At 45.5% G+C, this 21,029-nt stretch overlaps 1 long non-coding RNA gene across 3 annotated transcripts in view; it reads left to right on the forward strand.

The window, feature by feature from the left end:
* LOC136165085 (uncharacterized) overlaps positions 1 to 21,029 on the forward strand; it is a 44,550-nt gene that overhangs the window by 11,983 nt on the left and 11,538 nt on the right. The window contains exons 3-6 of one of the 3 annotated variants that reach the window (XR_010662454.1): positions 777 to 949; positions 12,846 to 13,025; positions 13,224 to 13,344; positions 14,360 to 16,176. This is a non-coding gene — a long non-coding RNA (uncharacterized lncRNA). Of the gene's footprint in view, positions 1 to 776; positions 950 to 12,845; positions 13,026 to 13,223; positions 13,345 to 14,359; positions 16,177 to 21,029 lie in introns of those variants that run through there. The other 2 variants (XR_010662452.1, XR_010662453.1) reach the window with 2 other exon arrangements.

Raw genomic sequence — 21,029 nt, forward strand, 5'->3', positions numbered from 1 at the left:
CTCTCCACAGGGTTTCAGAGGTGCCATGCGTTACTTTAATTGTGAAACTTGCTGGTACAATGTTACAGAATCTTCTATTCATGACTTAAGTTATGCATGTTAGCACCCTGATGTGTACATCCCATGACTTTGCTCTCAGTGTCTATCATTGCACTTTCTAGATGGGAAACTCTGCTGGGTTTCCAGCAAATACTGCTCTTTTCAGAAAAGATCCTTAATGGAAGATTTGTCAGTGTCATTGATCCTTCATTTGAACCGTCTTTCAGGAGTCTCAACTTTGCATTCATTAACAACGTCATTCTGTAAAGGCAGGAAAGGACACTTCCATGAGAAAGAAAAGAAACCAAGGAAACCACTTCCAAAAGGCAAATCTGCCAGGAAATGAGCTGAACAGCAGTTCTATTTTTCAGGTTCTAAACACAAAACTACCAGTATCCTTGCCTGCTAGCTCAGTCTTCAGCCCATCCGTCTCTCAACCCCAGAGTGCCCCAGTGGCTCTGATCTTCCCATAGACCTTCAAGTTCAGGTTGGTTGGAGGTGGCTCAGAGGACTTTAAGATTCTGTGCTGTTATTGAAACTGTTGGTGAGATGTGCACTGTTGAGGAAAAGGTCCTGGTCAACGATAGCAACATATTAGAAAGCATTTCTGAAAAGATAAAAATAAAAGGATCCTCAGACCTGTCATTTCTTATTGGAATCTAGTTATTAAATTGGTGATCAACCTCATAAGACTTAAAAAAAAATGCTGTCATTCACTATATGTTCTCCCTCCTAAGCGTCCAAAGGAAGATCTTCATGCTAATTAAACCTCAACGTTGGTTTTGCCTGGGCCTCATCTGCATAGCAGCCAGAAGCGTCCAAGGTCCAGCAGTTCCTATGGAACAGTGCCTGCCTGTCCCCGCCTCTGCGAACAGAACAGTATTACCTGCTCTGCAACGCTAAGCCTCAGGTGATTTCAGCTGTCCCGTGTCTCTGATCCCCAAATCCTTTCAAAGGAGATTTGCAAAGCTTGTGTCTTTCCCTCCGAATTTACCATCAGCTGCACTTGTAACAAAGAGGTAAGCGCGTGCTCTGGCTCCTGCCTGATAGCGACGTGAAATCCGTCATGATACACATGCGTGCTGAGTGGTAAGTCCTAGAAGTGGCCGAAGAGCACCAGCTCCCCTCGTCCCCTGTGTCCCCAGCTGGCCCCTCAGCCCCATCTGTCCCCCTTCTCCCCCGGGTCAGCCCCTGGAATCGAGGCTGCTCACGTCTCCTGCCCGGCTCCTCCCTGCTCCTCCACCAGCTCCCGCTGTCCTCCCGGAGGCCCATGGAGCACAGCACAGCCCTCAACCTCCCCTTGGGCCCGCGGCCTCCAAAACAAACACCAATTAGGAAAAGCACGAAGGAGTTTTCATTACAGAAAGGTCATCGTAAAAATTACAAACGGGGGAAATTACAAGGTTGGGAGAGACTCTCAGGAAAGTCCAGCAGTTCAGAGCCTGACCTCATTTACATTTCAATGAAGACCTGGGTCAACCATTTCCGAGACTTCCGGAACATGCTTATTAATCTCTCCCGGAGGGGCGTTCCCCGGGACACCTTCTCATTACGGGGGTGCTGCCCCAGCGCCTGGGGAGTCAGGCCCACTCTCTGACCTCCCGACAAGGCACGCCATCTCCCGTCTCCCTTCCCCTCCAGGGCTTCTCTCCTGGGCTTGAAGCTGCGGGTTCTGACTTTCAGTCTGCCACCAGGGTCCCTAGTGGAGCCCCTCTTCGTGGAGGCCGTGGGGAATCTAGCCTTACTGCCCCCCACACCCCAGGCTACCTGCTGGACCCTCTTCACTGACCTTGCACTTGCTTCCCTGCTTCTCTGGGGCAGCTTCATGACCCTGACAGAGCGCAGGCCGTGGGACTCTTCATCACGGAATTTAAGCTGGCCCAGCCGGGTGATGCTGTGATGACAACCTCCAGCTCTGCTGTGATGCTGGGCAGACCCCATGAGCTCAGTGATGCTCCGTCTCCTTGGCTGCAAAAGGAGGACCCTGACAATACCACCTTCAGAGTGTTAGGACTTCCCCGGTGGCCCAGACAGTAAAGCGTCTGCTTACAATGTGGGAGACCCGGGTTCAATCCCTGGGTCTGGATGATCCTCTGGAGAAGGAAATGGCAATCCAATCCAGTAGTCTTGCCTGGAAAACCCCATGGACTGAGAAGCATGGTAGGCTGCAGTCCATGGGGTCACAAAGAGTGAGTCACACGACTGAGTGACTTCACTTTCACTTTCACTTTCCAGAGTGTCAGAGGGAGATGATGATGGAGCCCTTGGCCATGCTGGGAAGAAAGCAGTCTCTCGATACACCTTGGCTATTAGAATTATTGTCAGCATCCAGTTACTGCTCTTAGGGCACCTTTCTCCGTTTCATGCCTTGATCTTAGGGCACCTTTCTCCATTTCATGCCTTGATAAAAGGCATTGTCTCTGAGACAAAGTGAGTCATTGTCTCTGCATTCAAGAAATTTACATGGTGGCAAAAGGGAGGAGTAAACAGTTACAATGCAATAGGCTTTTGGTAGGATTATGATTGAAGTCCTTCAGGATGGGGAGCAGGGAGTGACTAACTCAGCCTGAGGCCCGGGACAGGGGAAGGGTGCGCAGATCCTGGTGGAAAGGTGGTCCCTTGGGAAGGTGACCTGTGCAGGCGGCCTTGACGGTTCATCCCGCCCTGGTGTGAACTTGGCTGGTTCAACAAGTGCTCTGATTTAACGAAGGGATCCAGGCCCCCACAGCGGTCCTGTGGACTCAGTAGGATAGAGTCTTCTGGAGCCTCATGACTGCCACTGTTTCCTGGCACAACTTTTACAAACATCACCTGTGTTGTTAACCTGTTTTGTATCAAATCCTGGTTCGAACAGTTTTTTGTTTTGCAACCTTGGGCAAGTTGGAAACCTCCCCTGTGCCTTCATCTCAGGCTGATGAGAGGGACGGTGTGAGTTGATACATGCAAAGCCCCTGAAACGCCCCCTGGCACAGCGTAAGAACTAAGTAACTGCCTGGATTAGGCCACGACACGTGTGTCTGGTCTGCAGCCCATGTGCAGGACAGTGGTGACCAATGAGGCAGAGATCAGTAGCGGATCATCAAAATGATTTCCTCTTCTTCCTGAGCACACAGCTCATCTACACTTCCCGCCACTCTTGAAGTTATGTGTGGCCACGTGACTGAGTTCTCGTCTCTAGAATATGAGCTGAGAGGTGTCCTCCACCATCGTCTGCCCCTCTGGGGCCTGTGGATGGAAACTTGAAGACGTGGGTCCCAAAAGCACTGCCTGGAGAAAGGCCATTTCAACAGACCACTTCACCTGCACGATTCCGTTACCTAGAAAGGAGACTCTTTTATTGTAGTTAAATTAATATGCATTTGGCTAGCATCCTAGCTCGTCCTTACCAATACAGCTCCTCCGATACTGAGCTCAATGAAGGATCGATTTTGTAGTGAACTGTTGGAGCGATAGCTGTCTACTCAGCATATTTCCTCTCCCCCCTCCACCTTTCCGTGAAGACCCCCTCATAGAGTGGGAAATGTATGTGATTTTGGTGTGGTTTAATACTCTGCCACCCTCAGCAGGGCACGCAGGACTCCCCATCCTTCCCACAGAAGCACCGGACCCGAGGCAGGCTAATCAATCATCACCACTATGCCCACCAAAACCTCAGGAAAATGGGACCTCTTGGTGGTTGTGGGCGAGGCTGTTTTAGGGATGGAGTGGCCTCAGTGGTAACTGCTACATGGAAAGAGCTCATCAAAAAAAGATGCCCACTTGGAGAGTGCGCCAATACGGCAGAACCTTCCTTACTACACTCCGCGCTTCCGCCTGTGTTATTGTCTGACTCCTGTTTCCCAGTCACCTTGGTCAGTGAGCCTTTTTGGTTAAGCTAATTAGAAACCGTTTCCCCCCACCACCACCACCATTAAATAATAATAATGACTGCAAGTTCCCAATTTACCAGAGTTTGCCCCTTCCCCTAGTTCCCTGGGTCCTCTGACTCTGCAGATTCTCTCCAACGCCCCCCCCCCCAACCCCGTCACCCACATTGGCCTCGAAAATCCTCTTGATAATCCTATCTTCACATTATATAAAATATGAAAATTCCTTAAATAATTAGTGACAGTAGCAAGCATGACTTCCACTAAGGAAAGAAGAATATTAGTCACTTTCATGTGGTCTCAACTGATCATACTCATTCTTCGGGAACTGTCTTCTATGTTCTACAGAAACAAGCTTCCATTAAAACAAACTCAATTGGACTACCCAAACGTTTTTTTAAAAAATTAAGTTTAGTTGATTGACAATTTTCTGTTAGTTTCAGGTGTACAAAAAAGTGATTCAGTTTATATATACATATATACACACAGAAAGAATATATGTGTATGTGTTCTTTTTCAATTCTTTTCCATTATAGGTTATTACAAGATGTATTTTTTAAATTGCACCGAACTTATATTAAAAATTTCTTAAAATAAGTGGTGAATTTGGGGGTTGGGATTGCAAATTTCCTGCATAATATGTTACCTTGTAATGGAATTTGACCAATAACACCTGAATATGTTCTTCATTTAAAGAAACATATTTGCAACCCCAGAGATTTGCAAAATGGGAAACAACAACATAAATTAATTAAATTTTTTATAGCTGGTTATCTTCCCGACCTTCACTTCAGTTATCAGTCAAATGTAGTATGCCCCCTAGTATTTGGCAGAGTAATTCTATAAAATGTAAAATCCAGTTTTTTGTCTCAAATAATATCGGGTAGTACAAGGTTTTGTCTTTGAATTTTATTTTGAAATTTTTACTTAAACCAATTTCTTAGAAAAATAAATGGAGCGTTTTCAGAAGCTGCTAACTTTTCGCTATCATCTTCTTTCATTCTGGTGAAAACTAGACAGGCCATTTGGCATCCAACTTTTCTTTCCCCATATTCTTCCCAGGTTTTGAGTTCATTGGCTCAGGGAAATCACACTTAAGGGAAAAGACTTTTCCAGCTTTATGTCACTTCTTTATCTTTATCTTCCATTTTTCCGTGCTTGGCACACCCCAGTCCCTTCCAAATCTAGTGCCAGGAGTTCCACCTCTATATGGGGACTTTAGGGACGAATTTTAAGAAAAAAAAAAAAAAATGCTGTTCATGTTGGGGGAGGGGAAAGTCTGGAGTTGTTGAATGTGTACAGAACTTCTGTTTGGGGTGATGAAAAAGTTCCAGAAATAGACAGCGGTGGCGGTTACACAACGCCGTGATTGTGGTCAATACCATTGGACTGTACACATTAAAAAAAAAAAAAAAAAGGTTACAATGGTAAGCTTCACGTATATTTCGCCACGCAGAAAAATCTTGTCCATACTTCTTGCCTCGCACATTGGCATACGTCAGTAAATAGAGAGGCATCGTTCCTATGTACAGCAGCGACGAAGAAGAATGAAGAAATCAAATATGAAGTGTCCAGCAATTTCTTGGCTTAGGAACCTACAAGACAGAACAAAAGCACACACACCCTGCGCCAGCTGTCTTTGGAAACCGCGCGGTTTGCTCATGCGCAGAAAAAGCCTCGCCTCGCCCGGGTATCGACAGGAACAAGATGAATGACCCCCTGGAGACCAGAGGGTTTGTATTCGAGTTTCCATCACCTTTTCATCCTTTTGTCCCTCTTCTTGATTCACATGCAGATTAACCCAGACCCACTCCTCGCTAAAGACGCCTTTTCACTCTCGTTTGGAAGGTAGAAGGAGCATCTAAATATTTATGAGGCTTTTTTTTCTCCCGGGTTTATGATGCTTTCTTGTTGGATGTTGAGGAATTACGTTAATGAATGCGTGCCTGCACACAGCGACGCAGAAACCAGGCAAAGGGGGAAAAAAAAAACACACAGCGCTTTGTCGGCGCTCACCAAACAGTTCCCATGAAAAGGAAGAAAAGAGAGGGGGGGAGGAAGAGAGATTTAAAATCTGTTGCCAGGAGAGAAATAGATTGCACAGCTCAACACAAAAGCAGGAACAAAGTTTCATCTTTGCTTTCAGGAGTTGCAAATGTAACTGGTGTCAAGTCGGTACAAATGTCAAATAAAACATGATGGAAAAACGAGGGCGGGCTGCCCGGCTATTCCCCACCGATGAAGAAAATTAAGGGCAACGTTTCCATATTGGAAATAAATCTTTTATTGGAAAACAAAGAACTGGCCAACATTGTCTTTTAGGCAGTGCTCTGCACATATTGCTTCAGTACAGACGATCTGAGCATGAAGGCATAAGAAGGTTGTCAGGGTTTATAGTGCATTGACCATAGAGAATGTCTTTTTTTTTTTTTTTTTCTTTTCAGTGCCCAGTAGATAATGTTTTCATTAGACTAGCTAAATTCTACTTTAAAGTGAATTCTCCCTAAATGTGTTTGCATGAAATTACATCTAGTTATGGCTTAGACTCTAAGTCATCTTTAATTATAGGGAATCTTTATGATATTTTAATAGATGGAATAATGTATGGGCACACTGGAGCTGAAATGCAGACGTATTAATGGCTTTAATGTCACGCTGCCAGAAACAGTCATCTTTCCAACCTTTAATCATCTTCTGTTCTGTCCTCCTGTGAACACAGGATGCCAGAGCAGAAGGTCAAGGCCCTGCTGGAACCAACTGGTGGCTCTGTAACCATCTTTAATGTTTGTGCCTCGGGTGTTCGGTTTAAAAGTGTACTTTTTTTTTTTCTTTTGTAAAAAACATTACCCCTCACCTGGTATTTATTGGTAAGTCGTAATATATAAGAAGAGTAAGGTTGTGTTTGCTATTTTTGAAACTTCTTGATGAATGCGAGACGCACCCGACCTGGCTGTCATCAGTTATCTTCAGAGGGTGTAAAGAAGGCTGAGAAATCTCCTCTCGGGCCCGTCACAGTCACGCTGCAGCTCCAGGGGCCGGAGCAGAGAGCCCAGTGTGAATCTCCACCTTCCCTTTCCACAGAGAGGAGACTCCCCTACACACGGGCATGACGGACTGAAAATTAGTTGTTAACTGTGGGTGTTTATCTGTTTACTTCACATTTAGGGTAAGATGCAGAACAGGGTTTCCTATTTCCCATACCAAAAAAAAAATCTAATTACTTGAGTCTTAGTTATTGGAAGTCGGAATAATAATTGACCATGGTCTATTTACATAACTTGTTATAATCTAAGCATTACATATGCTTAGCTTAGCCTACAACCAGGGTGTCTTTAAAATCAGTTTCTTCATTAAAAACGAAGACAAAAACTGTTCACAGAGAAATTGTTAATAGTCTTTCATCTGATGCAAAGACAGGGAATTGTATCAGCTCAACATTATTTCATAGTCATTTATTTCTTGTCTGAAGGCATAGACACCTAACTATATCTAAGTTTAAAGGAACTGTATCTAGGTTTTAAAGAAAAATTTAGTGAAAGGGTCACAAAAGTGTTTCAAATTGCCCATGGAGGGAGAGGGGAATGGTTTGCTTATAAAGTGTTTCAGAAGGGCGTTTTGTATAAAACTCAGGAAAGCAGTGTGAACATTCAGGAAATGTTTCAAAATGATTGTTGTATGACTTTGATAAAAAATTTAAGCGCACACACACACAAAATTTCATCAGTTTATGCATAAATAGAGACAGAATTATTACCCCTCTTAGTGGTATGTGGCTCAAACCCACTAATGCACATCCTTCAGGTTGCTAGAGGCTCTGAGGAGACCCCTCAAGGAGGCCTTGTGTGATGAGCCGCCCACAGTCATCACCCGTGCGCGACTCAGATTAGCATCTGAGTCACACCTTGACCAGAAACGGGAGAGCCGACGGTCTGTGTAACCACCATGGAAGGCCATGGTCTGCCTGCAGTCATTCAGGGTCTCCAAGTCAGAGCTCCCTTGACTAAAAATACACTCCTCACAAGTATACTTTATTTCTTAAAATTCCTATCTGTTATCAGTTCAGTTCAATGGCTCAGTCAGGTCTGACTCTTTGCGATCCCATGGACTGCAGCACGCCAGGCTTCCCCGTCCATCACCAACTCCCGGAGCTTGCTCAAACTCATGTCCATTGAGTCAGTGATGCCATCCAACCATCTCATCCTCTGTCGTCCCCTTCTTCTCCTGCCCTCAATCTTTCCCAGCATCAGGGTCTTTTCTAGTGAGTCAGTTCTTCGAATCAGGGAGCCAAAGTATTGGAGCTTCATCTTCAACATCAGTCCTTCCAATGAATATTCAGGACTGATCTCCTTTAGGATGAACTGGATTGATCTCCTTTCAGTTCAAGCAACTCTCCAGATTCTTCTCCAACACTACAGTTCAAAAGCATCAATTCTTCTGTGCTCAGCTTTCTTTATAGTCCAACTCTCACATCCATACATGACTACTGGAAAAACCATAGCCTTGATGAGACAGACCTTTGTTGCAAAGTAATGTCTTTGCTTTTTAATATGCTGTCTAGGTTGGTCATAGCTTTTCTTCTAAGGGGCAATCTTCTTTGAATTTCATGGCTGCAGTCACCATCTGCAGTGATTTTGGAGCCCAAAGAAATGAACTCTGTTACTGTTTCCACTGTTTCCCCATCTATTTGCCATGAAGTGATGGGACCGGATGCCATGATCTTAGTTTTCTGAATGTTGAATTTTAAGCTAGCTTTTTCACTGTCCTCTTTCACTTTCATCAAGAAGCTCTTTAGTTCTTTCACTTTCTGCCATAAAAGTGGTGTCATCTGCATATCTGAGGTTATTGATATTTCTCCCGGCAATCTTGATTCCAGCTTGTGCTTCGTCCAGCCAAGCATTTCTCATGATGTACTCTGCATATAAGTGGAAGAGTGTCCAGGATAAGGAAAAGTACTTTTTGCCCATAAAATTGAAAAATATGTGTTAATGATATAAGCCACTGTTAACAAAGCAAGGAAAAAGACTTTCTCATATGTTAACGATAATACTATTAATTGTAGAAGATTTCTGCTATGTCTTTCAATAATAATAATACATAATCAAGAGATATGGAATTTTGTTTGCCTTTGGGCCATAATTTCTGGGAATTTATTTTGTATAAATAATTGTACATGAGCGAAGATACAGCAATATTATTTCTAATGTGGAAGATTTAGAACAGGAGTCCCCAACCTTTGGTATCTAATGCCTGATGATCTGAGGTGGAGCTGATGTAATAATAAAAGAAATAAAATACATAATAAGTGTGATGCACTTGAATCATTTCAAAGCCATCCTTCCCGCCCCAGTGTGTGGAGAAATTGTCTTCCACAAAACCAGTCCCTGATGACAAAAATGTTGGGGACCACAGATTTAGAAGAAAGAATTTTTATTTTGTTATTATTTTATTCTTGCTAAGCTATGATTTCTATGATAATTAGAAAATATTTATTAATTATGGAATAAGAAATCAGCAATAAAATCTGATAAGAAAAATAGTTTGTCCCTGGTTAGGTAGCTTCTTTGGTGTCTATCAGTTGAGGATCTCTTCCAGGAACTTCATGGAAACTACTCCAGGGTCACAGAAATGCTCGGGTCCAAGGATGGATGGAAAACCTGTTTGCAAATTGCCTTGAGACAAAGCCTTTCCTGACATCTGAGTAAAGCACGCAAAATGTCATAGAACTGGTCATGTGTGGAGAAATATAGGCAGAATTTGAAGTTTTGAATTAATTCAAATATATATGCATATATGTTTGGAAAACAGTTTATAATTTTTAATTTTGTTTTTTTTAAATACAACTAAATAACACTGACTACAGGCTCTTAGCATTTCATCCTCACAAAACCTTGGAGCCCGCCTCGTTCATCCAAGGTCTGTTTCTCTCCAGTTCAGCTTCATTACCACGGAGTTTCATGCAAATAGAAAAGCATTGCAGAACATCATCTTTTCTCAAACCAGAACTGATCTGAATCTGTATTAAAACAGCAAGGAATAAATGAAAACATCTCTATGAAGTCTTAACTCAGAACTGAAATATGAAAAGCGACAATCTCGCATCCAGTCTCACATTTCACCAGGTTTATGGTTTTTGTTTCTCAAATATTTGATCCTCGAAACCTTCACCTGACTCATGAAAAATTTAAAAACACGGCCTGTCTCAGACTGTTTACACATAGTTCTCACACATGATGTGAACTGGCAGGCCGGCCCACTGTTTTCATGGAAGCGCTGGGAGTGGCAGCTGCTACATATCACGGTATTTTTCTCAACCTGAAACTGTTACTGCCCTACACCGAGGCACACACTTCACAGCTGAGCCTGAATGTAGACTGAATTCAAAGTGTCCTGGCTAAATGCTAAATTCAAAACTTCCCTGACCTGTCTTCCTCTACACTGACAGTGTCTACATGTACCAACTCGTCTGAAAATAGCTGGTTCCGTAAACAGGGGGGAAACCGTCCAAGAAATATTTGCACAATGAAATAATCATCTTATTTTGTCATATAGGCAGACAACCAGTCAATTCGGTTAAAAAAAAAAAAAAAAACATTTTCTTTTTAACATTTCATGAGTTGACTTACTCCATTGGGTGGTTTGTTTATACTGGTTAGTTGTCTACATTGTTGCATCTTAGATCTGAATGTTCATAATCTAAGGAGGAATTTTGGTGGAGTAATGCCTGAAGGAATGATCAAATCACCATAATCCAGATTTGAACATATGGTTAAATGCCGCTTATGTGCTGTGTGCTAAGTCACTTCAGTCATGTCCGACTCTTTGTGACCCTATGGACCCTAGCCCACCAGGACCCTCTGTCCGTGGGATACTGCAGGCAAGAATACTGGAGTGGGTTGCCGTGCACTCCTCCAGGGGATCTTCCTGACCCAGGGATCAAACCCATGTCTCTTACATCACCTGTATTGGCAGGTGTGTTCTTTACTACTAGCGCCGTACTGAGCAGTAAATGCTCCAAGTGAGAAAGACCCATCGCATGTGTCAAGTCGGAGGCTGACAGCATCCTGGGCTTCAGTGTTCCCTTCCCTGATCCCTACCAGGACGGCGATCCCACCTCTGACTGTTCTCTGTGTTAGATTTCTTGAGACAACAAAGAAATACAACTTAAAAACCAGAGATCCCCTCTAGCCTTTTACTTGTTTCACCCCTATAGGGTGTTGCACAAAGATGTGAAAACCAAAGCAGTCAAGTTGGGAGCCTACCTCCCTTGGCTCCTTTGCCTTCCAGGATTGTTTATGTCTTTAAAGAGTGGCTGTGATCTGGCCTTGTTATGGCCTATCTTCTACCGTTTTCATGTCCACCATCAGTTTTTCCAGTGAATAATTTAATATCTGTTCTTGGGTTTTCTTGGTTGTTAAAACCAGTTGATACATAGAGAAAATGAGCAATAAGACTTATGTAATCCTCAACTTTAAGCAGAATTCACCTATAAAATCATTCAGTCTTCCTAAACTATCTGAATTGAATTTGTTTGCATAAATCTAATTCCACCAAAGGCTTCTAAACTGTGAACTAATTACATGATCTAATTTTGGAACTTTTCCAAAGTTAATCCCTGAATTAGTTATCTTTTGCTTTTCTTTTATGTGTCATCTTGCTTTTTCACATTTCATTAGGTATCAAAACCAAAAGAGACACAGTGGAAGCTATTTATATACTATCAAGTCTCAAGATAATGGAAAATATTTTATCACAGTTAGATCTGCAGAAGTTAGATGGTTCCTGAACTAATGTTTTGGCAGAAGATAAAAGTACAAATAATTATAAACAGCAATATTTTAAAATATTAAGATATTTTTAAATATTTTAAATCATATTCCTTAGAAGAACAGCTATTTGGCTGAATTTGATTTTCATTTTTGATTGACTTGAACCTTGGTGTGCATGCATGTCTATGTGTGTCTCAATGAAATGAATGTGTGGATGTGCAGTGAGGTGTGGTTGGAGAGACTTTTGGATATTAGATCAGAAAGCAGATTGTCCAACAAGAGAGAAATTGCCTGTTATCTCTGAACCTCAGTTTTCTCACCTAAAATTAAGGCTAACAAGGTTTGTGTGAGCTGGGCTTCCCTGATGGTTCAGATAGTAAAGAATCTCCCTGCAGTGCAGGAGACCTGGTTTCGATCCCTGGATCGGGAAGACCCCCTGGAGAAGGGAATGACTACCCACCCCAGTATTCTTGCCTGGAAAATCCCATGGACAGAGGAGCCTGGCGGGCTACAGTTCATGGGGGTCGCAAAGAGTCGGAAATGACTGAGTGACTAATACACTAATGCTTGTCCAAGTCCAACCCATTTCAAGGGCTTGTTACAGAAATCAAAGGAGATGGTGTGTGTGCAACTTTATTAATTACATATATAGGCTCCTAACAACACATACTGGGGAGTGACATAATTATACCAACACCTCAGTGTAAGAATTGGGATAACATTTAACTTCACTGAGTCTTATTTCTTCAGATATGAGAGTGGATTATAACAAATGCATGCGGTGTAACACTGCAGACAGATACATTAGTTACAACTCCTTTGGTTTTTTAAGAAACATAAACTCAACTGGAAATAGTTTAAAGGGAAAAAAAAAGTTTACTGACACTCTCAAATAACACAGACTCCCTCTGTCCATGTAATTATCTAGGCAAGAATAAGCAAGTGGGTTGCCATTTCCTCCTCCAGGGGAACTTCGTGCCCAGGGATTGAACCTGCATCTCCTGTGTCTCCTGCATTGAAGGTGAATTTTTTTTTTTTTTACTTGCTGAGCTATTGGGGAAATCCCAGATGAAAAGAAGCAACCGAGCTTCACAGACCCCTGGAGCCAGAAATCGGAATGCTAACAAGACTTCCTCTCCTCTCTTCTCACTGAATATTGTCTTTCTTTCTTCAGACAGACTTCGTGCATGTGGTTGTACACACCGCTACCGGCAACTCCTGCATCCCACATCTCACAATTTTGCTACAAGAAGAAAGAAAAAAAAAAAAAAAAAACCACTTGAAAATTGCCCACCTCCTCGCCCCCAGCCTGATACCCATTGGAAAGTCCCAGGGAAAGCCGACGTGGACTCAGGTGGGGTGAGGGGCCCAAGGTGGGGGCGCATCCTCTGTCATCCAGTCCCTGCTGGAAGCAGAAGGCTGCAATGAGAAACAGTCTCCCCCAGGAAGAGAGGGGGGTCCCCAGAAATGAGGAGGGCTTGGGAGCAGTCAGAGCGATACGTGCTCACACCGAAGCAAAGGGGGTCATTGTTCTTCTTGCTTCACTCCCCAGCAAGGAGGACTCAAGGCTAAGGGGGAAGCTCGTGGTCAAACCCACGTGTGGCCGACGTGGGGAACACAGTCCAGAACAGGTTGAAAGGCGTCTCTGCGTTGAAAGTGCTCGGCAATAAAAGGTAAGCCAAGTTATTCTGGCACCTATAACCTAAACTGTTCCAGTTCATAGTCTCAACACAAGTACTACAGGACTAAGGATCAAAACCAGTTTGTATTTTGTTAGGAAACAGCACTATTTCAGAGTTTCTTTGTTTTTTCCCCTCACAAAGTTTTATTCATCTCCTGTTAAATCATGCATATGATTTACTTGGGGCTATGACTGAAATTTTTTCAATTAGAAAAATGTAAATTACAGATACGTTATTTACAACGCATACGTGGTCAACTGTGTTTTAGAGAATCACCTGAGGAAACAGCAGCAGGATAAAACCACACAAAAATAGGTTCTTTGACATCACACTGGTTTAAATGATCCTCCTGTTCCTTTTGGGTCTGTTGGTAGAGCTTTTTCATTCCTGAGCGCTTTTTCTCTGGTGACTCTCGTCTGCCGTGGCAACTGTTCTGATGGGCAGTTGCCCGTTCCATGGGGTTTATTTGTGGCCCCGTGATGGGGAACTTCCACCCCATACTCACTTACTGGGTGTGTCAGCTGGACCCAGCTCCTCTGTGTTGGCGCCCGTGGGTACTGTCCACCTGGGCCATGCGTCTGTTTATTCCCCACCGCCTGTCCTGGGCTGTGTCCACCACGTCCTTGAAGACTGGAGAAAATGTCACACTCTAGGGTGGACCACTGTTCCCTTGACCCTCTCTCTTTAAGCAATAGGATGATGTTGATGGCATGCGTGCCCTGTCGTGTCCTTTGCAACCCCATGGACTGTAGCCCACCAGGCTCCTCAATCCATGGGGTTCTCCAGGCAAGAATACTGGAGTGGGTTGCCATTTCCTCCTTCAGGGGATCTTCCCAACCCAGGGCTTGAACCCATGTCTCTTGCATCTCCCGGATTGGCAGGCGGATCCTTTACCCCCTGGGAATCCCCTCTCTTTAGGCGTGTGGCTCTATTTTGGCTGAAGTGTGACCCAAGCTTATCCATAGGCACTTCTCAGGCAGAGCTTCCCGCATCTTCTCATGTACAGGTTTTGTCTCCACAAAGGTGGGTGAGAACTGAGTGAGTGTCTGGTTCGCATAAGTGCAACGTGAAAAAGAAAAGAAGCATTTTTTGGCATTATCATCCTCCAAGCAGAAACACAGCAGACAAGCGTGGCCAACTTCTTCCCTCTGCCCGATCCCAGCTGGGCCCCTCACCCACCCAGGAACTGGGGGTGGGCAGTGCAGTGCTCTGCTGGACCTTTGTCCCTCCGGGCAGAGACTGGATGGAGCACTTCCTGCCCTCGGTCCCAATGGGAGAGCCAGAGGGCAGCGCTGAAAATAATATTCCGGGGTGAGGGCCAAGGTCACGGCCGGCGAGGGTGTCCAAACCACGTCATAAATTAAAGTAGGTGTTGGAAATCTGGGGCCGCATTAACGCTGCCAGAAAGCGGACGGAGCCACAGAGCCGCCAGGAGCAGAGGGAGGGAGGGAGGCAATGGGTCCCTCCCAGATGTGGTAGGTCAGGGTCTGCTTGCTCAGTTACTGGGGGCTCCATGTGCTCCCAGAGACCCCCAAGTTAATTCTGGTCTCTGATTTAAAGCTCTTCACAGGTGAGCGGGAAATTCCACTCTCCCGTTGTTTTTCTAATCCCAAACAAGCTGCTACACAGGCAGAGTCAATTTCAGGTTTATTCGTGTTGTTGTTGTTTAGTCATTAAGTCATGTCCTACCCTTTGTGACCCTGTGGACAGTAGCCTGCCGGGCTCCTCTGTCCTTGGGGATTCTCCAGGCAAGCATACCAGAGTGGATAAGCATTTCCTCCTGGGGGGGGTGGGGTGGGGTGGATCTTCTCGACCCAGGGATTGAACCCGAGTCTCCTGCGTCGGAAGGCAGGTTCTTTCCCACTGCGCCAGCTGTTACCTTTATCCAAATAGAAATCAGCCCCCCTCATCGTGAAGCCCCCTCCAGAGTGCCTTTGTGCAGAGGAGCTCCAGCAGCTAGGAAGCCCACACTGTGCCTTAGGGATGAGGCTGTGTTTGCCCTCTCACTCCTTGCCCTGCGGAGGGGGGAGACAGCTGCTTTGTGACAGTTTCCATGCTTTATCTCACCATCCATACGCTTCCTCTGCTTCCCTGCGCTTCCCATGCGGACGTTTACATACATGCCCGACTGCCCCAAGATCCTAAAGAAAGTACGAGCACATTTTGATGGTCTAAATCAGAGTCCAAGCGCAGGGCCAGGCTGTTACACATTCAATCACATCCTAAACACCAACCACAGGCCTTAAAAAAAGAAAGCTTCTCAAACCCCAAGAATAACCTAATTGCTTCTACGTTGCATTGAGTTATATGACTACATACTCTTCTCATGCAAAGGCAAAACTATGTTGGTCCCTGTTACTTAGACATTAAATTGCTTAGTTCCTTGGGGTCATGGGGCAGTTACGGAGTTTGGGAAGGTCATGTCCACACTACTATATTTAAAATAGGTAACCAACAAGGACCTATTGTACAGCATAGGGAACTCTGCTCAATGTTATGTGGCAGGCTGGATGGGAGGGGAGTTTGGATACAAGGATGTGGATGACAGAGTCCCTTTGCAGTTCACCTGGAACTATCGGAAATAAAATAACATCATAAATAAAAAGTTTGGAAAAAGTCAAATTGCTTAATTCTTTCAGAAACATTTCTGACCAAAAAAAAAAAAAAAAAAATCCAACAATAGAGCTATCCGGAGGTTCCCAGGCATTAGCAATTCCGGTCGTTTGGTGATTGAATTATTCCTGGTCTGTTATTCTGCTTTGAAATGCTGATGCCTCCCCTTCTCCTCTCTCTCTCTCTCTCTCTCTCTCTCTCTCTCTCTCTCTCTCTGTTTCTCCCTCCTTTCCTCTCACTGCCAGAGGGGAAGGAAGGAGGGGGGAGCCTACCTCCCTCGCCGCCTGAACAGAGTAATTGGACAGAGACCCACTTCGGCGGCAGGAAATGGAACCGATCCAGGTGACCCATGAATAATCCCGAGTAGACTGTAACTTTCATTCTCGGGGTTTCCTGATGGGAATATAACAAAGTTCTGGACTCTGGAGGACAAGAAAACAAGAAAAAGCCCTTTCTATTAAAAAAAAAAAAAAAAAAAAAAGACTTCTTTATTCACCACCTCACTGCCCATGGAGTGAAATTGATCACTTTTGTAAAACATTTCATTTTCTGGCAGGGAAGTTCAAACCTGGCTGAGGGTTATAGCCCTTTCTTTGTGTCCAAGGATTTCCATGTGCGATTTCTCTTAACGTTAATTCTCTTTCTATCAAAATATGAGTGTATCACAAAACATTCTCGAAAGCACAGGACTCCTTTCTATCTAGTGGCCGTAAGAGGAGTAACTCTGACACACGTCTTCTTTTAGATGATAACTAGCACTCTGTGAACAAAATAACCGTGATGAGGGAAGAATCACTCCCCTCCCAGGCTTATCGCCTGGGGGAGAGACCCTGAGGGGAGGTAAAAACATCACAGCACCGGACGCAGGGGAGGCGAATGGTCCCTTGGCCGCCGGCCACCCCGGCTTTCGGGCTGTGGGACCACCATCGCCGTGGACACCCCAGCGCTCTCAGCGTGGTTCAAAGGCCGTGTTGTGTTGAATGGACACCCAGCTCAGGGTCCAGAACTGAGGAAACCGCAGAAACCTGTGGTAAGAACAGTAGCAGCACTTCTGTAAGTGCAGGCCTTGGGGCTGATCGTCTCTTGTGCTTTTAACAGGGTCTACACAAAGCTGGTTCTCAAGGAAAATTTGTTACAAGAAAAGTACCTGTTTCGTGTCTCTAGGACAGCTCTGTGGCATAGAACTTTCTGTTGGATAGAAACGTTCTTCATCTGTATTGTCCTGGTGCCAACCACCTGGGGCTACTGAGCCCTTGAAATGCGGCCAGTGTAGCTGAAGGGCTTCCCAGATGGTGCTAGCGGTGAAGAACTCGCCCACCAATGCAGGAGACATGGGAGCCCCTTGTTCAGTCCCTGGGTCGGGAAGATCCCCTGGAGAAAGACGTGGCAAGCCACTCCAGTATTCTCGCCTGGAGAATCCCATGTACAGAGGAGCCTGGTGGGCTGTTGATGGGGTCACAAAGAGTTGGACACGCATGTTATGAAATTTTAGTACCACAGATGCACTGTTTACCTGACCACGCGCTGTATGCATATCTGTGCTTTTATGTAAAACCAGTGTAATTTCTTGCTTCCTGAGAACCAATTTTCATCACCTTGTAGGGGGAAGGGGTGATGTCACCTTGGTCAAGAATGTTCTAGAATGGACTAACTCTTCTTGGCAACAAAGAGGAGTGAAGTCAAAAAGGCATGCGCCGGCTCCAGTCAGACTTTAGTTTTAGTCCTGGCTCTGCCTCTTGGGCAAATGGTGTCCTAAGTCGCTTCAGTCGTGTCTGACTCTTTGCCACCCCACAGACTGTAACCCATCTGGCTCCTTTGTCCACGTGATTCTCCAGGCAAGAATACTGGAGTGGGTTGCCATTTCCTCCTCCAGGGGAACATCCCAACCCAGGGATCAAACCCGAATCTCCTGCATTGGCTGGGTGGGTTCCTTACCACTAGCGCCACCTGGGAAGCTTCGTCTGTAAGCCTCTGTCTTTCTCATCTGTAAAATGGGGGTAAAACTATTTCATGAGGTGACGATGATTCATTAAGAGCTTGTGACATGCATTAGGTGCTCTCCAGAGGTTGGCTGGTTTCGTCACATTCTTTCTGGCATTGCAACCAATCTTCCAACCTCTTGTTTCTAGAGGTTACTATTTTGGATTCTCTTTTTTCCCCAATAGCCATTGAAAAATTAATATAGTTAATTTACAACATTGTGTTAGCTTCAGGTGTACAGCCAAGTGATTCAGTTACACATGTGTGTGTGTTGTGTGTGTGTGTGTAAAGTGACGTGAAAGCCACTCAGTTGTGTCCAACTCTTTGCACCCCCATGGACTACACAGCCCATAGAATTCTCCAGGCCAGGATACTGGAGTGGGTAGCCTTTTCCTTCTCCAGGGTATCTTCCCAACCCAGGGATCGAACCCAGGTCTCCCACATTGCACGCAGATTCCTTACCAGCTGAGCCACAAGGGAAGCCCATGTGTGTGTGTATTACATATATATATTCCTTTTTAAGATTCTTTTCCATTATAGTTATTATAAGACATTAGATATAGCTCCCTGGGCTATCCAGTAGGTCCTTTTGTTCACCTATTTTATATAGAGTAGTGATATTTACGTTAGGGCTTCCCTGGTGGCTCACAGGGTAAAGAATCCACCTGTGATGCAGGAAACCCGGCTTCGATCCCTGGGTCAAGAAGATCCCCTGGAGAAGGAAATGGCAAGCCACTTCAGTATTCCTGCCTGGAGGATCCCATGGGCAGAGGAGCCTGGCGGGCTATGGAGTCACAGAGTCAAACACAACTGAGCAACACACACACATTTACACATTAATTCCAGACTCCTAGTTTATCCATTTTGGATTCTTTAAAAGGGGGTTTACAGTGTCTAGGAACAGCTCATTCTTTGTTCTTTCAGGGTGAAGGTTCTTAAGAATTCACTGCTCAGAGAGACATAGGGCGTCTTCCTCCTCCAGCTCAGGCCAAATCTTCCAAACACTTATTAAGGCCCTTCAGAGCTGACGAGACAAATCACAGGCAACATTTGCCTAATATAAAATATGCACAGTAACACTATCTTAATTAGATGTACATGCCTCTGAAGATATAAATAAATGCTTCCTTTTTGATATGTCTGATTTAATAGCCTAATAACAGGGGAATGTTGCTGAAATATAATTCAGGGGGTGAGGGAGAAATTAATAAACTCAAATATTTAAAGCTCAACAGCAATTAACAGCCCATTTAAAACGAATTTCCAATTTTAAATTGTATTTATCCTTATCCAACCAGGACTAAGCCCCAGGGTTCATCATTATTCATTTTCAGACCTAATAGGGTGCAGCGCCCTTTGCTTGGGAGGCAGTTTCAGATTCCATTATCCAGGGGTAGCCGACCGTGAAGCCAGCCAGGACAGAGAGGAAGGCAGAGGCCCACCTGAGCGGCCACGGACACAGGGTTTCCCGCTTTCCCCTTCGCTGAGTTAGCTTCTCTTGCTTCCTTGGGAATTTGGAATTCAATGTTCAGGCTGCGTGTTCAGCTGCACACGTTCGCACACACACAAACTAGATGTGGTTCCTCTTAAGGGTCCCCAGATCTCATGGAATGGTCCCCCAGGGCGCCCCGCTGAGTCCTGACCTCCTTCGTGGCATATGGTGGAAGCACGAAGGTGAGCGTCCAGGCATGGACACCGAGGACTCACCCTGGAGGGACTGCTCCTGCCGCGCCCCCATGAGCGGGGAGTGTGGTGGGCTCAGCGCCCCCTGCATTGTCCCTGCTGGGCCCTGCGTCTGATGGGACCGAGGCGGGGCAGGAGGTGGGGTGGGGCTGGGGGCAGGGTGTGCTGGTGGTGGGCTAGTCGCTGAGTCATGTCCTACTCTCTGTGACCCCACAGACTGTAGCCCACCAGGCTCCTCTGTCCATGGGATTCTTCAGGCAAGAATACTGGAGTGGGTTGCCATATCCTTCTCCAGGAGAACTTCCCGACCCAGGGATCAAACCCGGGTCTCCTACATTGCAGGCAGACTCTTTAATGACTGAGTAACAAGGGAAGATCTACAAGCGTGTGCTGGCTCTTCCTAAAAGGTGCTCCACCCAGCTAGGGCTGCCGGAAGTGCACAGGAGTGGACGGAGACAAGCAAGTCAAGGTTGTTCCCTTAAGGATAAATTCAGTTCAGTTCAGTCGCTCAGTCATGTCCAACTCTTTGTGACCCCATGAACCGCAGCACACCAGGCGTCCCTGTCCATCACCAACTCCTGGAGTTTACCCAAATTCATGTCCGTCGAGTTGGTGATGCCATCCAACCATCTCATCTTCTGTTATCCCCTTGTCCTCCTGCCTTCAATCTTTCCCAGCATCAGGGTCTTTTCCAATCAGTCAGCTCTTTGCATCAGGTGGCCAAAGTATTGGAGTTTCAGCTTCAGCATCAGTCCTTCCAGTGAACACCCAGGACTGATTAAGGATAAATTGTTATGTATTAACCCAGTGAGGGGACATGCGGGAAGAAAGGCAAACAGCAGCATGCAGTCTTCTGTGCACGCAGGGGGCCAGATGAGGGACACACCTTGTTGCAAGGGCTGCGCCTTCTGCACAGGAGCGGGCATCTCGGGCCAGTCCCTCTTGGGCTACTTTGTCAGGCCCAACAAACCCGTGGACCCCTTCTCTGAGAAGCCCTCACTTCCCCAAGGGGTCCCCAGTAGCCAGGCTTACACCGCGTGATTCTGCCCAATGGTCCCAGCCACGGGTCTCTCCCACTCAGCATCTCTCTCCAAGAATTTGAAACTGGCACTAGTGGTGCCAACTTTCTGCTGCTTACTAGGACTGAAGAGAGGCAAATCAGGAAGCTGGAATGGATGCTATTCAGTTGGGTGGCCACCATTACCTGACCCGGGGCAAGGAGAGCTGGTTTATAGGCAGAGAAATGAGGAGGACGGGAAGACGCAAGTGATCAAGTGACTGCCTAGGATCTGAAGGTTTATCAGCATTTGCTCTTGGTCTTTGCAAGACCTGACTATTCTTCTGGCGCTTGTTGTTGTTGTTGTCCAGTCGCTAAGTCTTTGTGACCCCGTGGACTGCAG

This window comes from Muntiacus reevesi, chromosome 3, assembly GCF_963930625.1.
Source record: "Muntiacus reevesi chromosome 3, mMunRee1.1, whole genome shotgun sequence".
NCBI classification, from domain to species: domain Eukaryota; kingdom Metazoa; phylum Chordata; class Mammalia; order Artiodactyla; family Cervidae; genus Muntiacus; species Muntiacus reevesi.